The sequence below is a fragment of the Carcharodon carcharias genome, chromosome 5, assembly GCF_017639515.1.
Source record: "Carcharodon carcharias isolate sCarCar2 chromosome 5, sCarCar2.pri, whole genome shotgun sequence".
NCBI lineage: Eukaryota > Metazoa > Chordata > Chondrichthyes > Lamniformes > Lamnidae > Carcharodon > Carcharodon carcharias.
This window is the reverse complement of record NC_054471.1, coordinates 107,831,162-107,846,661: the sequence shown is the minus strand read 5'-3', so window position 1 is coordinate 107,846,661 and position 15,500 is coordinate 107,831,162. Positions and strand designations below refer to the sequence as shown.

At 41.6% G+C, this 15,500-nt stretch overlaps 1 protein-coding gene across 4 annotated transcripts in view; it reads right to left on the bottom strand.

Moving 5' to 3' along the window:
* Positions 1 to 13,932, bottom strand: part of extl3 (exostosin-like glycosyltransferase 3) — a 94,440-nt gene extending 80,508 nt beyond the window's left edge. For 2 of the 4 annotated variants that reach the window (XR_005943088.1, XM_041188525.1), the window contains exons 1-2: positions 13,735 to 13,932; positions 1,441 to 1,562 (exon numbers count right to left, since the gene is read on the bottom strand). The gene's annotated coding sequence lies outside the window, so the exon portion shown is untranslated. Of the gene's footprint in view, positions 1 to 1,440; positions 1,593 to 13,734 lie in introns of all 4 variants that reach the window. The other 2 variants (XM_041188526.1, XM_041188527.1) reach the window with 2 other exon arrangements.
* Between the last annotated feature and the right edge of the window lie 1,568 nt (positions 13,933 to 15,500).

The window sequence follows — 15,500 nt, the reverse complement described above, 5'->3', positions numbered from 1 at the left end:
TTGAGCACAAAATCCTGACTGACACCGAGGGAATGCTGCACTGGAGGTGCCATCCTCCATTTGACTGGTTAAACCCAGGCCCCAACTGCCTTTTCAGGTGGGTATGAAAGATTCCATACCACTATTCAAAGTGCAGGGGAGTTTCTTCCTAGTGTCTTGGCCGATATTCATCCCTCATCACATTAAAAAAAGCAATGACTACACTTCAAAAGTGCTTCTTCAAAAGTACAACTGGCTGTGAATTCTTTGCGACATCCTTAAGTCATGAAAGTCATTATATAAACACAAATTCTTCATCTTTCTTATGTGTAGGTTATTTTCATTTAATTCTGTCACAAGACACTTGTAATGAAATCCTTTTTTGTTGGACATTTTCCTCATTGCATAGACAATGCTTCTTCTACTCAATCACGACATGCAGTTAAAACTGAGAATCATACGACTTCATAACAAACAAAAGGCATAGACCTACCATTTAGCAAAATGACACCGCCCACACAAAATCATGGCTACTGTTGGCAGATAACATAGTAATTGAAGTTAACATTATATATACACAAAGGCTGCACAAGAAGCCTACTGCATGTGTCACTCAGTGCAGCAAACAGGCTTGCGTGCAAATGCACTGATTATACAAATGGACCAGTCACACACTTACCTTTACCGCTTTCTGGAGAATGCACTGCATATACAGAATAGGATAGGTAGAAAAAATGCATTTATCTAGCACCTTTAATGCAAGGCTCTTCACAGGAATGCTGTCAGATAAAATGACACTGAACCACATAAGAAGATATCAGGGCAGACAACTAAAAATTGGATCAAAGAGTAAGTTTTAAGGAGCACTTTAAAGGAGAGAGAAGGCATGGCGAGGCGGAAAGGTTTACTGAAGAATTTCCAGATCTTAAGGCCCAGACAGCTAAAGGCACAGCTGCTTGAGTTGCAACAATGTTTAATGATGCAGAAACAGCCAGAATTGGAGCAGTGAGAGACCTTAGAGGCTGCAGGGCTGGGTGAAGTTACCAAGAAAGTGAGAGGGATTCACAGATATTCACCCCCATCTACATCATTTGCAAACTACATTAGCATTATATTGTCCTTTGTTGTACCACCATCAAAAACAAAACTGTGAATCCTACTGAGTAATAGGATTTGGGCCCACAACTCTAGATTTCAAACTGCTGACAGCTGAACAACATCCGTCTTATAACATGCAAAATATACAGGTGCGGTAGTGAGGTGGTTATGTTACTCAACTAATAATCCAGAGTACGAGACTTCCAAATCCTATCAGAGCAGTTTGAGAATTTAAATTCAGTTTCAAATAAAACTGTAAATAAACAAAATATGGTAGCAAAGGGAACATGAGGTTATGAAAATATTGTAAAAACTGACTGGTTCACCAATGTCCTTTGAGGAAAGGAAACCTAACAGCCTTACCCGGTCTGGGCCTTCATATGACTCCAGTGCCACATTACCATCGTATGAAGAAGGCCTTGTGAGCCCCTCAGTTGTATCAAACCGCTACTGGGATCAAAGCCATCACAATCTTCTTAGGACATCTAGGGGTGGGTAATAAATGGCAGCTTTGTCTGTGAAATCGCACAAATTATTTTCTTTTTAAATAACAATAAAATGAATCACATAAAACTAGAGATCAGTTAATCTCACCCACATAACACCCAAACTAGCTCTTCTCATACAGTCATCGTTCAAACCGTGTAAACTATTCTTCCACATTTTGTACTCAATTCTCAAAATGAAGCAGTTCACCTCAGCTTCAATCTCTTAAATTTGTTGCAATAAAGGAGAACAGGACCTTGAACTGTTGCTAATTCTCTGCTATCAGGAAAACATTTGTTGTAAGCTGTTGGGTGTGGTTCAGTAGGTCTTAAGGTATTTGTAGTTTTAGGTAGTTCAACAGTAAGTATTTATTAACTACTGGAAACTACATACAAAGGTACAATAAAGTTGAAGCTGGGAGCCGTCTCTATTTTTGCTTCCACACATGGCTCTATCTAACACTACACTGACCCCTAAGTCTGGGTCATGTGTTCTCTTACATCACTGAGGGCGGTACTATATTCAGTCCCATATTAACCCTTTATCTGCCTGACCCTTACACTTCACCTCCCCACAAGTCCTTATCTAACGTATTTACAAGTTATCCTAATATACCCGATGTATTACATCATTACTACTACCCCATCTACCCCCCTCAAGTCTGTGAGTTCATAGGTTCAGGCCATCTGGAGGCCTTATAACCCTTCCATATCTTGTTTCACTACCTTCGAAGGAATGGTAGGCTCCGTCGCAACAGGTAAGCTTTGTTGAATTGGAGGTTGTTCGGGCATCTGGGTGGTGTCTTTTCATCCTCTTTTTCTGCTCTTTGGCATTGAATCATTCTTTGTCGATTCCCCAATTGTAGTCATGGATCGGGATTGGTTTATCCCTCTCTTTACAGAGCCAACGAACTCTGAGCTCATCTCTAGAGTTTCTTTCTCTTCTTCATGCAGCTCACCAGGACACATGCTGGGATGGAAGGTGGCTTTTCCTGTTATAGGGGTGTGACTTGGTAGTAAGCTCAACTTTGTGTTTGGCTGTGTGGTGTGCTGTCATCAATGGATGGCTGCTACTCGGCTCCTGCATCACTTGTGGCACTGTCATGCTCGTTGGGAATTGCTTTGTGGTCTCAGAGTTTATCTCTCCAACTGGCATTGGAGCTGGAGGTTGAGGCTCTTCTCATTGCTAGTTTCTCTCTTGACTGTCATCTACTCGAGGTGTCATGGTAAACATCAGTGGTTGGCTGGTCTGACCAATGAAGGCACCTGTAATGATAGTGGACAAACCTGCTCTGCAAAGAGTGAAGACAATTCCAAGCTGAATCGAGCTCTTATGAACTTGCAGTTCTGTATAATTTATGACAATGGTTGTCTTGACATCTTCTGCCTTTAAAGGAGATTCAGGGGTACATGGGCATCTCTGCTCAAGAGAGAAAAAGATTGGATATGGATGACATCCATCAGCTCAAGGATTTGTTTACCACCATACCTTAATGGTTCCAGAATCATGCCTATGACCAAGTTGGATTTATCCAGGCCCACAAAGTGGTATGTCTGTGGTTTGAAGCCGGAGGTGTCTCAGCCAACGTTCTTTGTCCAATATGACATAACACTGGCTTCCGTATCCAATTTAAAGTTTGTGACATGGCCATTAACTGAGATGCTGCATACCACAACAAAAATCCAGGATCTTTGACCTCACCCAAAAAGCATAGTTGTGTGTCCTCTTGGTGTGTTGTCTTGACCTCATGAATCCTCTTTGAATCTTCTGCGCATTTTAATGTTTTGGCTTTGAACAGCTTTCTAAGTGTCCTATTTGGTTACATTGAAAGCATTGGGCTAAATTGCCAGACAATGATCACGCTGGTGAGGACTCTGCTCCACAGCGCTGGCATGGTCATTCTCCTGGTCGATTAGGGCATTGCTTCCCTTGGCCTGAAGTATCCCTGTTTTTATGCTGTTTCACTGACTGGACAGTGGGATTTACTTTGTACTACGGTTTGCTTTCTCCCCTTAATATGGATCTGTGCTGCAGACGGATTTCAGATCGCCTGACAGTTTGGATAGCTTTCTCAAGGGTGAGATCTTCCTTCGCTTGAAGCACATCCAGAAGTGCGTCATCTGCCGCTGGTACAACTATTTTATCCCTGATTAGCTCAGATTTCAGGTTATTGTAACCACAGCCTTCAGCCATTTTGTATAGGTCATTAATGAAGGAGTCGACAGATTCTCCTGGCTGCTGGACACGTTTATTAAATTTAGCCCTTTAAAGGATTTTGTTACTTCTGAGATTAAAATAAGTGATGAATAATTTTAAAACTTCATCAAATTTTGCAGATGATTCACTAATTCCTTGACTATCTATTATATCGTCAGCTAGCAGGACTACTGAATAAAACAGTGTATTAACTTGTTCAGCTTGTGTCTTTTTATCCAGGCGTGTATCTAAGAACTCTCTTTCGCCAAAGTCCCCAATTTTGTGCATGATCTGGGCTTTGGATAAGTCCAAAGAGTGGATTTCTGATCCATGGTTAAATTTTTTTTAATTTGCAGGTTCAGCTTTAAGAGTTTCCAAAAATCCAAGATGGCACCACCATACACTTCTTCACAAAGGATTTTGCTGCGCTTGCCAATTTTAGCAGCCTCCCGTAATAATGGCGTTTGCAATTTCAGCATTTAAATTTTTTCACAATGGTTGCCTGGATCCACTGGTTAGTGTCTTCCCCACTTTAGCACAATCTTCTCAGATCTTTGAAGTGTCAACTCCTGACTTGTGCTGGGTTTTTAAAGCTGCCTACTCAGTCACAATTAACTTTAATTAATTATCCTTTCTCTTCTTCGTTCAGAACGTGTTCAGGCGCCAACTTGGGAATCAGGTTTCTCGGACTGCAATTTAAACGGCAATTTCTGACCACTGCAGTATGTAACCTCTTTCAGGGTTCATGTTGTCCAGGAATTTTAAATTTTTAGCTCTCCCCTTCTAGATCAGCTAACTCTGCACACTCTGGGTACTGGAGCTGGACTTCCATGAGATTCAATGGAGTCTTCTACTATAGTGAGGAATTTAATTTCTACCTTCAGTTTCCAAGCCTTCCTCTATGCTTTTCTCTGGCGATTTCCTTCTGCGTCTTTACTTCCTGAGCTTTTCTTCAGGTCAGAATGCTTCTTTGATTTTCCCTTTAGTTTTCCAGGATTTTCATTTTCTTCTGCAGTCTCTGAGAGGTTTTGAGTTTGTTCCATTCGCTGCCACCTTGTTATAAGGTGTTGGGTGTAGTTCAGTAGTAAGTATTTATTAACTAATTGAAACTATATACAAACTACTAAAAACTATATACATAGGTACAGGAAAAGTACAAGCTAGGAGCTGTCTCTATGCTTAATTCTATACACTGCTCTGTCCAACACTACACTGTCCCCTAGGTGTAAGTCATGTGTTCTCTTACGTCACTGTGTGGGCAGCACTGTACTCAGTCTATGTGCCAGACCCTTATATTACATTTAACCACAAAATAGATAAATCCATCCTAGTCCCTTAAGGAGTTGGTGTTTGAACGCTTTGTTGCCCAACTCTATGGATCTCTGGTGTCAGGGGCTGTTCCCCTAGACTCGAAGGAGACTAATGTAGTGGATGTCATGTCCATGAATAAAAAAAGGTAGAGCCAGGTTACTATAGGTCCATTAACTTGATATCAGCAATAGGGAAGATGCCCAAAGGCATTATTAAAGATGCCCGATATGACCACAGATAAAAAGGATCATAATCAGGGACACTCAACGTTTCTGGAAAAGGTCATCTCTTCCCAATTTGAATTGTTTGAAGAAGAAGCCACTAGGCTAGGAGGTGAGGGTAATCTGATTAGACATTGTCCACCGGAATTTACAGAAAGCCTTTGATAAGGCAGTCACAAGAGACTTCTCTAAGAGTTAGAATCTTGTGGGACTAGCAGCAATCTGCTGTGGTGGATTGGGAAGTGGCCAAATTGCCTCGGGCAGAAAATTGTAAGCCAACAGATTTGTATTTGTTTGGTGACCGATTACCAGTCATGCCCCACAGGGATCAGTGTTGGAACTGTTGCTATTTATATTGATGACCTCAATATAGGTGGTGGGAAATGATCCGCACGTTTGTTGATGATACCAAGATGTGTGCGAGTCGTAACTTCAGAGGATGTTTGACTACTACAGGCAGTTCTGGGGATTGGACCAATGTTTAACTTAGGAAAATGTAATGTTATGCATATGGGCAGTTCAAATGTTAAATCTACATATACCCTACAAGAGAAGTAATTTAAGCCAGTGGGGGGGGTAGACATCTGGATGTTTCAGTGCATAGATCTCTAAAGTTCCATGGCCAATGCCATGAATCGATAGCTAAAGTAGTGTGTGTTCTGGGACCTACTTTAAAATAGAGAAAAAGAAACAGAAAAAAGAGAAAACAAAAATGTATAATTAGTAACCTTAGATACTAGTTCTAAAACTTTTGTAGAATTCCACATAAATATTGAAACACTCCAAGGAACCCATAGCAACATTCAAAAGGCAAGCGTCAGTTGCTCAAAGGAACACAGTGTTACCATTACACAAAATATTTCTATCAATCGAACATTTACAGCAACAGATACAACAAGTTAACAAATACACAAACCCGATGATGGTCAGAGAGAAATCTGATGGCCTCAGCAAATTCTGGATTCACAGGAACAGGAATGGGCCATTCCCAAGAATCTCTACAATTCAAGATGACAGCCAATTTGTATATTAACTCCATATCCTCTGATATCCTTACCCAACAAAAATCTATCGATCTCAACCTTGAAAATTTCAACTGACACTCCCCAGCACCCACAGCCATTTGCCCAGGGAGTGAGGAGTGGAGAACAGTTCACTACCCTCTATGTGAGGAAGTGCATCCTGACATCACCTGAACAGCTTAGCTTTAATTGTAAACTTGTGTTCTCTTCTTCCCACATCAGAGGAAACAGTTTCTCTGTACCTATCCTTTTAAATCCCTTTATAATTTTAAATACCCGCCAACCTTCTAATTTCAAGGACTGTGAACCAAGTTTAGGCAAACTGTCCTCACAATTTAACCCTACAAGCTCTGGTATTCTTCTGGTGCATCTGAACCTACTCTGAGACCAATAGGTCCTTTCTGAGGCACAGCACACAAGTGGAGTCAAATGAAGACTCTGTTCAATAGCAACACCACTCCTTTATTTCTGTATTCCAACACTCTTGACATAAATGCCAATGGGCAATTTGATTACTTTTTCCACTATCAACCTCCTGGGGGGGTTACCATTCATCAGAAGCTGAACTGGACTATGCCATATAAATACTGTGGCTATAAGAGAAGGTTAGAGGCCAGGAATCCTGCAGCAAATAACTCACTTCCTGACTCCCCAAAGCCTGTCCACCATCTACAGGGCACAAGTCAGGAGTGTGATGGAGTACTCCCCACTTGCCTGGATGAATGCAGCTCCAACAACACTCAAGAAGCTTGACACCATCCAGGACATTGCAGCCGCTTGATTGGCACCCCATCCACAAACATTCACTCCCTCCACCACCAATGCACAGTGGCAGCAGTGTGTACCATCTACAAGATGTACTGCAGGAACTCACCAAAGCTCCTTAGACAGCACCTTCCAAACCCAAGACTGCTACCATCTAGAAGGACAAGGGCAGCAGACACATGGGAACACCACCACCTGGAAGATCCCTCCAAGCCACTCACCATCCTGACTTGGAAACATATTGCCATTCCTTCACTGTCACTGGGTCAAAATCCTGGAACTCCCTCCCTAACAGGATTGTGGGTGTATCTATGCCACATAGACTGCAGTGGTTCAAGGCAGCTCACTGCCACCTTCTCAAGGGCAATTAGAAATGGGCAATAAATGTTGGCCTAGCCAATGATACCTACATTCCATGAATGAATAAAAAACCTATATACTAGCTTTTAGTGATTTCTGTACCTGGACACAAATTTCTTTGCTCCTCCAAGGCTCTCACCATTACAAATACATTCCAAATTACTTTAAATCCAGGTACCTTGTGTGAAATCTATGCCAAGAATACAATTTGCTTCATATGATTTTCAGCAATGAAACCAACCTTAACATGGACATTGATTTAGCAAAATTCTATTACATGAAGCACAGAAATGATTTTCCTGAAGTAAAACAAGGGCTGGCACAGAGGGTGGACTATTTTTGGGACTGGGACTTAAGGATTCATGACTATTAAATGAACATTGAAGCTGTATCAAGTGAATTAAGAATTTTCAGGTCATTCTGGCTGTGTCCTTCAACAAATAAACCTTCTGGGATTCCCTAGAACAGTGCAGACGGAATTTATCATAAATTAGAGCCACTGGCCATTTTATTACAAGGTTTACGTAGCTATGAAATAGCAACTGGAGTCAAACAAAAACAGGAAATCTTCATTTACAGCTAACCCAGTCACCAATTAAACCACCTGTACTGATTCCAATGCTGTCATATCACATAACCCATAAATCATTGAAGATCTTATGTTTGCATGTACTTCCTGTCAACTTTTCTGATTACAAACATGGGCATAAAATTGTATAATGGAAATCACCTATGTAAACCTGTCACATAGTAATTATACTCTCTTACTAATGGTGGTGCTGTAACAACTCAGCTTGTCTCTCCGATCAGTCTTCTCTTTCAAGGAACATAGTTTCTCTGCTTTCAAAATTGCTGTACATTTTGTTAAATAACAGTAACTCATAATAACTATCCAGAACCCTCTAAGATCTCTGCATTTCTCCAGTTCTGGGTCCTGCACATCCCTGATTTTAAATGCCCTACTGATTGCTGGCTGTACCTTCAACTGCCAAGTCTTAAGTTCTGGAATTCCCTCCCTAAAACCTTTCTCTTCTCTTTAAGCAGCATTACATTATTCTTTGTGATGTGAAGTGCCCTAGGATATTTTACTATGTTATGCTATATAAGTGCAAGTTGTTGTTGAATACAGTAAAGCTTTGGTCTTGTTAAATAGAGTCTCAATTTGAGTTTTACACAGAGCAGAAGATAACCAGAATAATTTACACAATGACAGTGTAAACTACACAGACTCACTCCAGTGCTTTATAAACAAACATCTGAACTACAAAATTAGATTGTAGCCTTAAACTCACTCCAACCTATCAAGTTTTTTTTTTGTGATGTATGATATGGGTCGTTGAAGGGTTTTGATTAGTTTTTGATCCTGCATTGTTGTGCAAGTTGTTGCTGATATAAATCTAAAGTACAATATAAATTAAGAACAAAACCTATGACCTCAAAGTAAGCATCTAACCAGTCGGATCTAATTAATCACCACCCTCTAACCTCATTTTGCCTGAATTTATAATTGGTATTGACTCCTTGAGCAGAATGATGTGACAGATTGACTAGAACCAACTAATTAGAATCATTAACTTCTCTGGAGATACTTTGTGCAATTCTAACAACAACAACTTGGACTTAGCTATCCCCTTTCACATAGTAAAACATCCCAAGATGCTCAACAGGAGCGCTATCAGACACAACTTGACACTGAGCTAAGGAGAGGTTAGGATAGGTGACCAAAAAGGACAGGCAGGAGCTTGGTTTAACTTCTAATCCAAAAGACTCCATTAGTACTGCACAGAGACTCAATCTGGACTATATGTTTAATTCCTTTGAGTTAGACTTGAACCCACAACATTCTGACAGGTTATTGAGAGCGGAGATGGAGCCAATATAATGAGAAACTTCCTCGCTCAAGAGTGAAGTGATATTTTGACATTAAAATATTTGTGAAGCATGTAGTTAGTCATGCAGCAAAAATAAAAATAGCATAAGTTATGCAAATCAGATTATATAGGCTAGGATAGCAGACAGTACAGGCAGGAGGGAAATTCCCTGTGCAAATCACAGTCTCAAGACACATTGCTAAATATTAAACCAGCAAATAGCCAGCAGTTAAGTGCATGCCATGCAACAGATTGGAGGGGACAGGGGTGGTGCGTGACATCCATAAAAACACCCAATCTTTTGGAAATTATTGGTTTGATGGAAGAGCTTGTGGCTAGCACAAATTGGAGGAGACTGCTGATAATGTTCATTAATTTATGATTTGTGATGTTACATTATAAAGGGAGGTCTTGTGGCACAGTGGGTAGCATCCCTGCCTCTGAGCCAGAAGCTCTGGTTTCAAGTCCCACCACATGACTCGGTGGATTTGTAACTTGGCCAAACAAGTTGATTATCAACCTGCAAATCCTTCCAAAACACAGGCGGCCAGTAAGAGTAGGAAAGATTCTTGGTTAGTCATGTGATGGATAGAAAGTTGGAGCCACTGTCCATAGCCCCACAATAAACATGCATGTAAAAGTGAATGTTCCCACAGCAACTCAAACTACCTAAATAATCTGTAGCATGCCACCATCACATCATGATGGCCAGGATTTTATGGTCCCTCCCACCCAGTGGAATATTTCAGTCCCACTGAACTGAATGAAGATTTAAATGGCTCACTGCACCCACCCGGGGGAGACACGCTGAAGTGGGGCTGTAAAATCTTGGCTAATGAATAACAGTTAAGAGTATAACATGGCATCTAACGCAAACCCACAATCTCTGCCACCTAGAAGGATAAGAGCAGCAGGAGCATAGGGAACACCATCACTTCCAAATTCCCATCCGAGTCACACACCATCCTGACTTGGAAATATATTGCAGTTACTTTATTGCTACTAGGTCAAAATCCTGGAACTCTCTACTGACAGCACCGTGGGAGCTCCTCCAACACATGGACAATGGGAGTCCATGAGATAGGATAGGAGTGGGCAATAATTGCCAACAGTTTGCTCACAACATCCATATCACAGAATCACACAGTGCAGAAGAAGCCCTTCGGCCATCGAGTCTGCACCGACACATGAGAAACACCCGACCTACCTACCTGCTTTTTAAAGGATGTAAGGCAACCCACCTCCGCCACCCTCCCAGGCAGGGCATTCCAGACCATCACCACCCTCTGGGTAAAAAAGTTTTTCCTCACATCCCCTCCTAAACCTCCTGCTTGTACAAACGTATGTCCCCTCGTGACTGACTCTTCAACTAACTAATATCACCAAAATTAATCTTTTAAAAATCTGCACATATATCCAGAGAGCAAGGAAATTCCAAATTGGGTTTAAGATGAAAGTCAATGGCACAATCTATGTCAAAAATTATGAGAATGGTTCCAGGGATGAGGGGTTTCAGTTACATGGTGTCACATAAGTATAATAATTCTCATAATATTATTGCGATTCATTGCAAAAGTAGGTTAATAGTGGGGTTTGGATAGTTTCTATGTCCGTGTGTGTATACGTATGTGATTTAATTGAATTGGACTCAGGTGGTCTGGAGGCTTTGACTCATCAAGAGAAACTCGGGTTTGAAATGCCAAATACGTAAACATGGCTGAAGTTTTAGAATGCAAGATTAGGAGAATTTGCATTTTTAGATAAATCAGGGCAGTTTGAATTTCAAGGAGATGGTAGGATGTTTACACCTAGCCAGAGAAGTTAGGCCAAGCAGTGTGTTTATTTTTTCCCAAAGGTTATGACAACATTAGCACCATGAAAAGATTTATATTATGAGAAAGGTAAAGTTCCAAAGACATACGGGAACGATGGAATCTACATTAAAAGGGAGAAACATGTATAAAGGAGAATGAGGCTGTGTGTCACAGAAGGCATTGTAAGATCTACCAGCATTGTGAAAAGTCTCCAGTATTTGTGCACTAAACCTACTGTCTATAGAAACCAAAGCTGGGAAAGGTTGTTTTGAATTCTACTGCCCAGGGTATTACGTTGACTTGCCTGGATCTATTTAAAATCTTTTTTTCCCCTCTTGCTTTAATGGGGGTGTAACTGGAAGCCAGGTTAATTAGGGGTTTTAGGAGTTATTATAGTAGTAATTTATAGACCTATATATGTGCTTGAAATCTTTTCTTTTGTTAATAAATGTTTAATTTATTTTTAAAATCTCTGACGTCTTGGTGGACTTATTACTTCTGAATTCAGGGCACGCATCTTGAACTAAATACAAATTGCAAAACCGTTGTGATAGCGTGATCGAGTTTCCCTCATAGATTTGATCCGCCTTGCACACATCATCTGCAACGTCATAGCAATGGATAGATTGGAGAGCTGGGATTGTTTTCCTTAAAGTAGAGAATGTTGAAAGAAGATTGGATAGAGGTGTTCATGGGATCTAGAAAGAGTAGACAAGAGAGAAACTGTTCCCATTGGCATAAGGGTCAAGAACCAGAAGGCATCCATTTAAAGTAACTGGCAAAAGAATCAATGACGACATGAGGAAAAACGTTTTTACACAGTGAGTGGTTAGAATATGGTAGAGGCAGATTCAATTGTGGCTTTCAAAAGGAAATCAGATAAGCACTTGAAGAAAACAAAAATGCAGGGCTATGGGAAAAGGGCAGGAGAGTGAGACTAGCTGAGTTTCTCTTGCTGAGAGCCAGCATGGACAGGATAGCCTGAAAGGCATCCTTCCATTCTATGATTACCACATCACTATGGGACCTTGTTCTGCACACCATGTTTCCTATATGACAACAGTGGCAACACTACAAAGGTACTTAATTGGCTGTAAAGCACTTTGGCACATCCTGAAAACGCACTGTATAAAAATAAGTTTTTATAAATGATCCCACTACTGTTATAGATGCTTTTTGGGAATTCTGAACTCCTGGGGAGTAATAACAATCAGGCTACGAGTCGCAGCAAGTGGTTGTGGCCAACCATATGGGAGGGATTCTGAGGCCATTGTCTTTGGAGCACACAAACAGGCCATTTTTCACTCAACTGATCCATGTCAGTGTTTGTGCTCCACATGAGCCATCTCTCACCTCATTCCATCAGCATCCTTCTATTCTTTCCACCTTCACATGTTTATCCATGTGTTTATCCTCCTTAAAGACATCTATACCATTTCCCTTAATCGTTCCTTGAGGCAGAGTTTCACATCCGCACCACTCTCTGGGTAATAAGTTTCTCTGGAATTCCTTATTGAATTTATTAGTGACTAACTTATATTTATGGTTCCTAGTTTAGGTCTCATCCACAAATAGAAATATCTTCTCTATATCTACAGTACCTTATTGAACCCCTTCATAATTTGAAAGACCTTTATCAGGTCACCTCAATCTTCTCTAGAGAAAAGAGCCCCAAGCCTGTTCAGTCATTTCTGATTGTTACCAAATCAGAGAGGTTATAACTTGCTTGTACCTTCTCCAGTGCCTCTCAATCCTTTTATGTAAACATGGAGATCAGAACCGTGCACAGTAATCCAAGTGTGGCGTGCTCTGACAAAAATAAACCGCATTATCCACTATGTTGTGCTGAAATTGGTGCAAGTGATCCCGTTCGTTCAACTCGCCGATTCCAAAGATTGTCAATGAGCAAAATATTTATTTTTCACTTGATCGGCTGCACGAATTGGTCAGCAATGATTTTAGCCGGCAAAAACATAAACCGCTCACTCCCACGAACTTTTGGCTCATGTTAGTTAGTCGATATTTGGAGGATGGAGGGGGTTTAATGCACACAGTGTTGGGTGCATCGCCTGTACGACCACAGCTGACTAACAGGAAACTCCAGCCTTGAAGTGATCACATACATAACTAAAGTAAACCAGCAGTCAATGAAGGGAAACATTGAGCATTGGGATCGTTTCGGCTATGGTCCAAACTTCAAACTTATATTTAAAAAAATACATAAACGCAAAGCGATTCTGGAAAACAATCCAAAAAGTAAATTCCCCACAATTGATGCTGCAGCACAAAAAACACACACACAAAGCACTGATTGCAAGCTTACCGGGAGCTGAAAATGCCCAGGCCCCTAGCCGGTCATAACAGGACAAGAGGAACAGGGGGCATTTTCCAAGCAATGGAGGAGCTACAAGCCACAGTGCAACGCTGTATCGAACATGTAGCCTTAAAAGGAACCCGAAGTAGCAACTTCCAGCCGTTTGCTAGCAGCTTCCATAAAGGCCTCTGTGTGGCCAAACACCAGTACACGGCTGTGTCGCTCACTCAAACGCACAGCCCGGCTTGAACAACACACACAAAAATCTCTTGGATACAGAAAAAGAAAATGACTTACATGATCCGGGTTGCGCTGCTTTTTGATGGCGCTCGTTCCTTTGTTTTTATATAGATCTTTTCTTAATGCAAAATTGAAGCTGCTTTTTAAATATATATATATATAAAAACACTGCATCCACACATTGGAGGACTGAACGGAGGGATCTCACTCAGTTAGCACTCGCTCTCAGCCCCACCGCATTGTACAAGCCGCTTTCCAAACAGGGCACAGCAGCATTGTGGGAACCGCGGCCCATTCGACCCACAGCGGCCGCCTGCCTCCTGCTGGCCAGGCTGGTAACAGCAGTCTCACCGTAATTCACAACACACAGCTCGCCCGCCGTTATGCTTGGTTCCAACCCATATCTCCCTGCTCTGACGAGGAATTACATCGCATGGAGGGCAGAGAAGCAGGCACTGGGCCCAACGGGTCCACCCATGCTTCCTCCCACCCTACTTCATCTAATCCTATTGGCATATCCTTCTGATCCTTTGTCCCTCATGTTACGTATCTCTGTAGAAAAAGGCCATGCGGCCCATCATGTCCATGCCAGCTGTCAGCAACAGCAACATAGCTAGTCCCACTCCCGAGCCTTTTTCCCATGGCGCTACAAATACTTTCTCCAAATAATTATCCAATTCCCGTTTGAAAGACACAATTGAATTGGCCTCTACCACAGGCTCAGGCAGTACATTCCGGATCCTAACACAAGCTGCATAAAAAGGTTTCCCTCATGTCGCTGCCGTTGGGTCTTTTGCCAGTCACTTTAAATCGGTCCTCTGGTTCTCGACCCTTCCACCAATGGGAATAGTTTCTCTGAACATTGAAGTGTGTTTGATTATGCTCCTGTGAAGTGCTTTGGGATGTTTTATTGCATTAAAGACACTATATAAAGAAACATTTGTTATGTGCATATCCAGCTTCCCCTCAACCATCCCCTGTGGTAGCATTCTCATCACCCTCTGGGTAAAGATATTTCTCTTGAATTCTCCATTGGATTTATTAGTGATGATCTTATATTTATGGCCCCTAGTTTTGGGATTCTGCACAGAACTTCTTCCCCATATCTACCCTATCAAACCAGTCGATAATTTTAAAGTCCTCTATTCTGGCTGATCTTGTAAGTTTAATTCTCTATACATGCTGCAAGGTGGGACTGATACAGAAACTGATAGACAAGCTTAATAGTCAGGAGTGTCAGTGGATCAAAAGAAAGACTTGCATTATATAGTACCTTTCACAACTTCATCATGTTTCCATGTGCTTTTCAGCCAATTAAGGTCTTTTTGAAGTTACTGTTGTACTTCCCAACAAGCTGGGAGCAGGGTGGGAATGGTTTGGAGGGTCTGGTAGCATGATGGAAACCCAGATGTTTCAGTTTTCCTATTTGCTGTGGAGTTTTAACTGCAAAGCAGTGACTTTAGGTCCATGACAGCTTTCCCAGAAGTCAACCTGATTGACAGATTTGGCTCCCAGTTGGGTAAGGAACAATCCAGGGGAGGTTGCAGGACCAAGGTAGGTCTGATCCTTGATTCAGAGAGAAGTTCAATCATGGGGAATCAATCCCCAACCTCCAGTTGTCGGGGGTGATCTAATATCCAATCCCAGGGATGGCAGCGGGGCATGGTGAGTTGTATGGGTCTGATGATGGGGGAACCTAGAAGGACTGAAGGAAGCACTGCCACTCCTCATAAACTAGATGGACTGCTATGAAGGTATTTATCTTCTCTCTAGGGCCAACCTCACCTTGCTGCAGCTGCTGGGTTTCTAGAGGCCTGGGAAAC